A 10,815-nucleotide genomic window follows, 5' to 3' on the forward strand; every position below is an offset into this window, starting at 1 on the left:
TCTTCGCGACCTTCGCGAGTAGAAAAATAACGCGAAAATAAATCGTCTCGAATATGTAAAACTTGGATTTTTCCAAATTACATTAAGTAAATTATAAAATCGCGAAATTAAATAGCCGCGAAGTGAACTAGAAAGGGTAAAATGCGAAATTAAGTATCCGCGAAAAAATGTTGGTTTACAGTACTTAATTGTTAATCTCTTCGTGATGACAATTCCATGAATACTACAGTTTCTGCAAATGATTTGATTGTCAATTAATGAGTAATCAACATCATCTGATCAAATTCACAGATTTCAGATTATAGAAAATCGTCTAGAGAGTTATTTTAACATTCAAATTCTTATCTCATGCTGGAGAACTTCTACAAAATTGCTATCAGAAATTAACAATTCATTGTATAAGCAAACGGAAATAAAAATATTGACTGTTATGTTCATTTTTTTGTACTGTCAAAACAATTAGAACTCAAGAACGTAAGATACGATGACAGTTAAGAATGTGTGAATGTGTAGCAAACGTACAAATACTAGAAAATAGTCCTTGCTAATTCAGCGGTCTTTTTACATAGTACTGTTTCATGTTTTTTAATGATACAAAAGACATATTTTGATATTATATGTACAAATACCGGTATACACTTGCTTTAGAATTCTCAGATGGGTGATAAAACGTGCAGTTCTAGAACCATCCAGATACAAATTGTGCTTCTATATCTGAAAATAATGAAATTCTAGTAGTACCAATAGTTATCAAAGGTACCAGGATTATAATTTAGTACGCCAGACGCGCGTTTTGTCTACATAAGACTCATCAGTGACGCTCATATAAAAAATCATACAGTTCATCAGTTATAAAATAAGGACATTGTATCAGCTGGAAAATCTTATAACAAAACAAGGTGTAAGCCAACGTCACAAAAAGGCAGCATCGTCGTTGATGATCAATGAAATATCATGATGTTTTTTGTTATTGATAGAATTAAAAGTGGATGGAAGATATTTTATATATTCTGTGCTACGTTTATCAACTAATTCGGTCGTTTCAAAACAAAAACTTTGATTCAATTAGAAATTTCTCTTAAAAAGATAGTATCAGGATGATTTATAAATCTATTTATTTATATTTGTTTCGTTTTAAATCCGCGGTTTTCAAACGTTAACAATCGACATGAATATTGGAAACAATTACGCTGCCCTTATTATCTACAGTTTCCTTGTTTTTGCCTTTCTGTTGCCATGAAATTTACCCGAAATCTCCATGTATTCATGTGTAAATTCTCTTCAAAGATACAAGGCTCTACATTTGTTTGTAACACTCATTTACGTTTCGGAAGTCTCATCAGCAGTGCTCGAATCAAAATACTCGAACTTTGATTAAAGTACAATGTTGCAGTGAAATAAAAAAAAAAAAAACAATACAAAAAGAAATTGCAGTAAAGACATATAAATCAAATAACTACCATTCAACTTCAGATTTTTATTGGTGCATAATGTTTGTTTCAAACCTATGTAGGATAGCTGTATCATTTGTAATAATATCGCATCTCATAATATATGTTTATGAAGACCAGAATCTGATACTACTACATAAGTGTTCATCCTTTTAAGTGGTATCAACACAAAACATTACCCATGGCATCATGTCTATCCGTCTATCCTTCCGAAGTGAAAGATTTTGCCGAAGATTTAAAGCTTCTTATGTACCCATAGGACCAAAGATTGGTTCATCATATTCACAATTGTAAAATATTGAGTAAAAGTTCAAGTTAGCGGTTTGTTCTTTTGCGTATTTTCTATGTTTTGAATTTCGTCAAACGGACTTGACGCGGGCATGTTTAATGTTTTTTCTATATGTTTATGATGTACAACCAACCAACATTAAGGTTGCAGTAACTATGTTTGTCTTGAACTAATCGTTTCTCACTACTTGAAGAAGTTTTGTTATCACTGGTTATTTAAAAGAATTGACACTTTATTGTTTGTTTATAGACTTATTTGAACTAACCTATTTATATAAACTCTTTCCTTACGAAGAAGTATGTCAGGAAGTTTTTTTGCTAGCATCTTGACACCTATACCATTAAAGTTTATACTCTAGAAATATCTTTTTCAGATAATTAATTAACGAAAGAAAATCAACTTATTGTTAATGTTAAGACATTATCAAAGCTAATTTAAATAGCAGAATGGTTTAATTGACACAAAGCTGTAAAATATCGCCCATTTCAATGTTGTGATGAGACGTAATAAGGAAGTGACTTCGTATAATAAAAAGAAAAAAAAAAAAGAAAAAAAACAATAAGAGAAAGGAAATCCTCCATTGTTTACAAAATGATTAAAAAAAGTATTTTTATCATGATTTTAATACTTTATCTTGAGAGAAAATCGGAGACACATCATTTCGGAAAACTTTATTCTAGAATATGTTGTCAAGTTTGACATAATTAGAGCATTGTAAATTACTAGAAAAAGAAAAGGGGGCATGGTAGGTTTAGTCAGGAGTGTGTAGTCATGATTGTTTACTTTTGTATTAAAATTTTTGTCAATCCGATAATCATTAAGTTTTAAACAATTTATAGATTTTAGTTTTATTATTGTTTCGTGTTGAGCTCGATGCCGTTTATGGTTCTATTGTTGTGTATTTTATTACTTTATCTAACAAAGAAATATTGCTAGCTTAACATTGAAAAACAATTTAATTTTTAACAGCTTTTTAAATCTTCTTTATCATCTTGTTTGTGTCATAATTTGTCGTTTGATTGCATCTAATATATGATTACAATGAACATATATCTATCTAGATGAGGAAGATTGCAACATTCCATTTATCAAGTAAGAATAAAGCATTACACCATATGAATCATGTGAAATTTTATTGTCAATACCGTATGTTGATTAAAACGAATTTCTCGACAGTTGGACAAGATACAAGACATTTGAATTTAAAAGTTGATGAGAAATTATATCCAAATAGAAAAACCAAAAAATGATACGAATACGACTTATGGGGTACGCAACACTACACCCCCAAAAAAAGCCTGCCGTATAATTTTTCTTATTTTTCTCTCATTGATAAACTAGGCCAAGCTAAACATCTTATATACATTTGAAAAAAAATTAACTTTAGGTTTAAAAGATTTGGCAACTAAAATATTTCATCTTTTTCATGCTAGAATCGGTCAAATTTGGCAGTTTCAGAAATTGAGTATAGGGGTATATGTGTTAATATTTAAAAAAAAAAATAATCCAAAATTGACAATAGCAGTTAATAATGATAACTGAGGCGAATATTAGTTCACTGCTACTCTTTACTTTAAAATGTTTTTTATTTTGGATTTAAATTTTGTCCGAACTGAAAAAAGGGGGGGGGGGGTATCAGAGTCAGCCTCGAAAAGTTAGTGTGATGTTCATAGTATTTGAAAAAGAAATTTAGTTGAAAAAAAAAATGTGTCGTTTAATTTTTTCAAAAAACTAACCATTTGGATTTCTATACAAGTCGGTTGTTCATGCAAAAATTTACAATGATTTAACCACGAGACTTTGTCGTATTAAAGTTTAAAATAAGCACCCACTCTGAAATTTGATCTATAAATCAGACCAAAATCCATTCTAATAGTACATAAGAGACATAACACTTGTGCAGGCAATAACTTTTATGAGTTGACATTTAGTTTAAAAATACAAATTACACCAAGCTTCAATCGACTATACAACAATAAAGACACACATTATGACATATCAACACATTCCATGCACATGGAATAAACAATGAAGTTACATAAGCTTGTTTTAAAAAGGACTGGTATAGTTTCTATTGAAGCGCAGTGTACGTACTTAATTACTCCACAACATGTTTTTTTGTTTTTTAAATTTCATACATGGATTCTGCTTGTAAAAGTACACGATATATTAAATAAAGGCAACAGTAGTATACCGCTGTTCAAAATTCAAAAATCGATAGAGAAAAAACAAGTCCGGATTACAAACTAAAACTGAGGGAAACGTATCAAATATAAGAGAACAACGACACAACAGTGACATAACACCGAAATGTAACACTCACAGAAACAAACTATAATGTAACAATGGCCATTTTCCTGACTTAGTACAGGGCATTTTATGAAAAAATGGTGGGTTGATCCTGGTTTTGTGGCATGTCAAACCTCCCGCTTTAATAGCAGTGTTAATTATAACATTAAAATGACAACATTACACGACAGGGTTACAATAAATAAACAGATAAATAAGAGAAAATAAATATGGATAATCAAGTTCGTTAAACATCGAATTTGTTAGTGTTGTTGCAGAGGTTATGAAAATTAGATACAACATGTTTTTAGTTATAAGCAAGTCAGTCATAAAATACTTTCAAAATACTAAGAGTCTTAACTCATTTCACCTCTCATTCCAACAATTATCAAACTGCAGTTACAAGTGTCTCAATATTTTTTGGGCCTCTTATTATTATCCAGTAACTCTATTCAGTTATATTCTTGAATTGAGACTTTTTATACTTGTCTAATTAGCAATCACACCACAATTGCTTTTTTTATATATTTACCTCATATTGTATTCACAAATTCGGGAAGATACACAAAAGCACAACAAAAGAAAGAACACATTTCGCTATCCGTTCGAATTCAAAAGTTGAAAAAGCAAAAATAACATGTTCTATTTATATCATACATGTGTAGTTTTTGTTTCACCCATGATTTTAATTTAGATTTTACTTTCCCCAAAAATTTCAGACGGAATAGAGGACACAAGTATATTAGCTACACCTGTCAGGAAAAAGGTTGAAAACAGAGACTAGAAAGATATATTGTTTTTTTATTCAGATAAATGTAAGAGTGCTAAATTATGTGTAGTGATGTGTGGACTCTGATTTTGTTCTTTTTGTTGTCTTTGCTCCTCGACCTGTAAATAGTGCACTTTTGGTTCATTATCCCCTCGGTATCTTCTAACTTTTTACATAAATATAAATCATGTATTAAATTTTCATTTGCCCTAACAACACACAAATACACAGGTCATTTATAAATCATTCGTTACCTACAATTTTATATTAATATTACCACGCCCACGGTGTATTTGCATTCAAAACTACGGTTTACAAAAAAAGTTTCGTGAAGTTAATTCAGTTTTGATCTAAATCGATTTGGCCTTTCAGGGGATGACTGAGGTATCTCTGAACACTGAAGAGTATTAATATACACCAGGATTAAAGCGCGGTGTGGGTCTATATCCAAATTTCTGAAAATACCGGTCTTTTCTATTTCCTTTTCGTGAAATATAACAATTATCAGCAGCACTGTGAGACGAATTAAAGTGTTAATGAATAAAAATGATGTTTCAATGCCTATGCGCTACATGTAGAATGATAAAACATAAATCTTTCCTTAATATTTTTTAAAATGATTTTCTTGGAACTTTCGATTTAAAGTGACAAGGGAACGGTTATTGTCTTTAATTTCCATCATAACTTTAAGTGATTACAAATACTGTCATGTCTGCAAGTGATATGATTGTCAATTAATGCAAAGTCGACTTAGTTTTATTGAATTCTCAGTTTTCCTACTAAATTGAATAAAACAATCTACTCCCATTAGCTTTATATCATGAAACAAATTCTGAACTCATGTAGAATAACGATTACCGAAACAACCAGCGAAAATAAACAAGTCCTTTCATACATATCTCAAATTAACAGTCATTGTAGTTATTATGTCATATACAAAACGTGAAAACTATACAAAAACATTATTATAGACCCTGCTTATTACACAGGGAGACCGACAATGCTCGTTCTATTTAACGTTCAGAGTGATTAAGATAGTGATTTAGCAGATGCAGTGATATGATCATTCAAATACAAATTTCTACGTTTCAGGATTTTTCAAGTTTTAGTACTGTCAAATCCTTAATTATAAAAATAAAAAAATATGTGGTATTATTACCAAGAAGAAAACCCTTCACAAAAGACCAAAATGACATAGAAAGTAACATCTATAGATAGGTCATCATACAGCCTGCAACAATGAGCAACCAACTACCGCATAGTGTATAGATAGCTCTTAAACGTTTTCTGTCCTTATAAATACCTGGCTTTCTAATTTTCGACTGTGAATAATCCAGAAAAGCGGTTCTGGCAGATGAAATTGATAACGTATTGTGTAGCACTGATTCGATACCTCTGATGTTGTGCTATCAGTCCCCAAGGGTATCATCATCTCAATAGTCAGTCAGTACTTCAGTAGTCACATTATTTATACGAAAATATTTAAAATTGCTCTTATAAATTTTGAAATTGTACAGAAACTAATGTTTCAGATCCCTCAGACAATGTTGGTATTAAACGGATTCGTCTATAATGTTTAGGTCCGTTTCAGTTTTTACACGTTATAGTTCTGCTGGGTTTTCGGTCCTTATAAGTCCTTGGCTTTCAGATATTTGGCTGTTGAGCGTTCCTGATGAATGTACACCAAGAAAAGTGCGTACGACCCATGAAATTTAAAACGGAAGTTCATTCCAAACCAGAAAACTAACTACCTGCCTTAAGTTTGTCTGATATAAGATAATGGGATCGTTATTAACAGCACATTATCATTTCCAAATCAAGTGATATTCAACATGACAATTCGGTCGTATCTTCAGCTGATTTCCAATAACAAATCTTAATATAATTTATTAATATGCAGATGTTAATACTTATGTTTTATCTGGATGTATTTATTTGACATTTATTTTCGGGTATATGATTTCTTAGTTTTATAGTCTTAATTATTTAGATTGAAGACAGATAATTGTTAGGTCAATTGGTTATACGAATAAATAAAATCAGACGACTAAATAACATTGATTCGGCTAAAATTCTTGTAATTGATTTTTTTATTTTTTTTAACCAAGTGAGGAGTGGTGATTTGTATATTTTAGCCATTCCACCTTCAACAAACACTTAAAATTTGATCATCTGAGAAATTACGTCAGACAAACAGACGTAGATGGACGAAAGAAGCTGTAATAATTGCTCTCACTGGGATATTAACTGAGTGAGAGCAATGCTTTGCATGTATGTCTACCTATCCCTTAATAAAATTATTCATTATATCTAATCTCGTCAATAGACTCTCGAAATAGAACCGTAATTTTAAACTATTATATAATAATTGAAAACCAAATAAAAATAATGCGTTTAATTGTTACATTGTTTGAAACAGATAAAGGAAAATAAAAGAAAAAACTTTCATTAGTATTCAAGTAAGTTGGATATATCCCAGTATCCAGGAGTTTAAGTTAAGATTTGGTAATTTCATTCACTGCTTGTTCACAATATTGGCGATTTTGAGCTGATCATATGAATAGACCGCTTCTCTATTACCAAAAACATATCTACTTTTCACCTTTCTGTAGAAAGCATTGCATTGTCTCATTGACGTAAACCAGAAATAGCGTTTATTCACATCATAGAGTTAAAATGAATACATAAAGTCTCCTACTTTTGCTTAACCCCTTCAATTTTATTACAAAGGGGAATTGACTAAAACAATCAACGTAAAATTTGATATTTTAAGGAAATACTAATACAAGAGAAGATGTATATCTTGTTAAACTAAAACATGTTCACACAATAGTATTCATATATTATTCAAATTACGACTTTATGTTGATATTGATATATTATATATTTACAGCTTTATTAGACGGAAAAATTAAGATATGCCATAATACATAGACATTTGTCTATTGTTAAAGTCTGGAGTTGCCCTTCAGATGTATTTTGATTATAATATTGTTGACTTACATCTTATTACTAAGGTGCATTTTCTCCTTAATCACTTTTTAAGTAAAAGCAAAGATGCAATGAATAAACGTCTCTTCATGAATTTTTGATTAACGTTAAAATTAAAAAAGGAAATGAGGAATGTGTCAAAGATACAACAACCCGACCATAGAACAAACAGCAGCTGAAGGTCACCAATAGGTCTTCAATGCCGCGAGAAACTCCGCACCCGGAAGCGTCCTTCAGCTTGCCCCTAAAACAAGTATATATACTAGTACAGTGGTAATGGACGCCATACTTAACTCCAAATTATACACACGAAATTAAAATAAAAAAAAAACATACAAGACTAACAAAGGCCAGAGGCTCCTGACTTGGGACAGGCGCAAAAATGCGGCGGGCTTAAACATGTTTTTTGAGATCTCAACCCTCCTTCTATGCCTCTAGCCAATGTAGGAAAGTGAACGCATAACAATACGCACTGTAAAATTCAGTCCAAGAGAAGTCCGAGTCCGATGTCAGAAGAGGTAACAAAAGAAAATAAACAAAATGACATTGATACATAAATAACAACAGACAACTAGCAGTTACTGACATGCCAGCTCCAGACCTCAATTAAACTGATTAAAAGATTATGTCTTCATTATATGAATATCAGGCACAATCCCTCCCGTTAGGGGTTTAGTATTATACCATCATAAAATATACTAGAACACACCCGTGATATCGCGTGTCCGTGACTGAATTAAAGTATATAACTATGCGCAAGCCTTATTTTGATATTAGTATTGTCATCTGATAAAGTCATGCCGATTATAAGATACTCTGCTTTCAAATCTTTCTGTTTGAATCCGTCGAACTGGAACTTATCAATTATTGGTAGTATTAATTAGTTGGAAAACAAAAGGTCCTGGAATGGAATGTTTTTTAATCAACAGCATTGTCCTATATTAGTTATAAAGTTGAAATATTTGATTCGCTGTTTTACGTCATGCCCGCTAACAAATTGAAAACTGTACCTATACGCCTTATTTTAGTCCAGATTTTTAGTAAGTTTTACTGATTAGAATGATACAATAGGTAACAATTTGACAATCTAGTAGTGTCAACCCTGTGAATATGACCGTGTATATAGCATATTAATCCTGAATACACCGTTTGGTGGTGCGCCTGTCAGATGCGGAACGTACAAATAAGGTAATAGGTAACAGGTGAATATTTTATTGGTATCGATATCGGACTCAACCCGGAACTTCTTAATTATTGGCAATATTAATTACGTGGAAAACAAAAGGGCCTGGAGTGGTGTAATTTTTAATCTACACCTTTGTACTATATTAGTTATATATACAGTTGAATTCTTTGATTCGTCGTTTTTTACGTGATGACGGCTGACAAATTGGACCTCGTAATTTTAGTATTATAGATGAGAAGAACACAACCCGTGTCATGCCAACAATTGGTTTTAAATAAATGTGTTTAATTCCGTTGCAAAGACCCTATAAGTGAATCAATATTAAAGCAAAAATATGCAATCTTTAATGATCTGACAACAGAATCGTAACTTTATCCCTTCTTTATAAGTCTGTTTAAAGGTTTTGTTAGCTTTTGAGGGGAATACTGACATTGTTGTGCTTTGTAAAGAATATTACCATAAAAGATTGGATGTGAAATACCTGAACGTATAAGATGTCTGCATGTTGAGCTATATTTACGAATGATGTTCTTGTACCGATGATAAAATTTAGTAAATGTTTTGACTAGTTTGTGATATCGAAAACCCTGGTGTGATAATTTTTCAGTAATACATAAATTGCTCTCGATAAAATACAAAACGTTGTTACATACACGAGCGACTCGTACAACTTGAGATTTTTATAAACACCGTAAGTTGGTGACAAGGGAACGTCACCATCTAAAAATTAATAATTAACGATAGGAAATGAAAAAAATCATCTCTTTTGTCGTACAGTTTTGTATTAAGCTTTCCGTTAATGATATAGATATCAAGATCGAGGAAAGGGCAGGTGTCATTGCTACTTTTAGCTTTATTTTAAAGTAAGTTAAACAGGATAAATCTCTTAAGTATACATACTGAAGTGGTAATTAATGAGAGCCAATATATCATTCAAATATCTAAAAGTATTATTAAATTTTGGTATCAGATGTTGTTTCGATGGGTCTTTGCTGATTTTAGTCATAAATTATAACTCATAGCAATACAAAAACAGGTCCATAATAATTGGTGCACAGTTAGTTCCCTTTGGAATTCCGAATAATTGACGATATAAGGAATCTCCAAAAGAGAACAAAAATGTTATCTAGTAAAACTTCAAGGGCAGATATAGTATCAAAGCATGTCCAATTGACATAGTTCTTTTGTTTATTGCTACTAAAAAATTACCTAAAAGAGTTTGAACATATGTATTCGCATTCTGACTTTTAAATGCCCATTTAAATAGGTGTGTGAATTTTTTTAATGAGAATATTTGGCAAAGTGGTATATAGATAAGAAAATTCAAAACGTTGAACAGATTCAAAATCACCAATATAAACATGCAATTTATCAAGTACTTCCAACGAGTTTTCGACACTCCAAACGTAATTAATTCCACTATTTTCAAAGGCCTTATTTGAACAATTTGTAAATAAAATTAGACTAAAAAAATAAATGAATATAAAAGTAATTGCTGTGTCAAATCATCAAACTTCTTCAACTACTGAACAAAATGGTAATTTCAAGCAGATACATATAGAACAACGGGCATTTTTAATGTTGATAGTGAGTTTATCTGAAATATATATCAAGTGAGCCAGCAAGGGCGAGATTATATTTGAGCTGATGAATTCAGCATAAAAAAATAAATTGCCACTATACTATTTGTTAGCAATTTGTCGTAACTGTATGTCATTTGGGTAATACAAGTTTTACGTTTACTAAAATCAATAAAGACACGGGTTTAGCGAACGAGCTATAATATTAAATGAGTGATGACAATATGCAAATCCATCCTTTATTAAAGATACCACCAATA

The sequence above is a fragment of the Mytilus galloprovincialis genome, chromosome 7 (assembly GCF_965363235.1).
Source record: "Mytilus galloprovincialis chromosome 7, xbMytGall1.hap1.1, whole genome shotgun sequence".
Classification (NCBI taxonomy): Eukaryota; Metazoa; Mollusca; class Bivalvia; order Mytilida; family Mytilidae; genus Mytilus; species Mytilus galloprovincialis.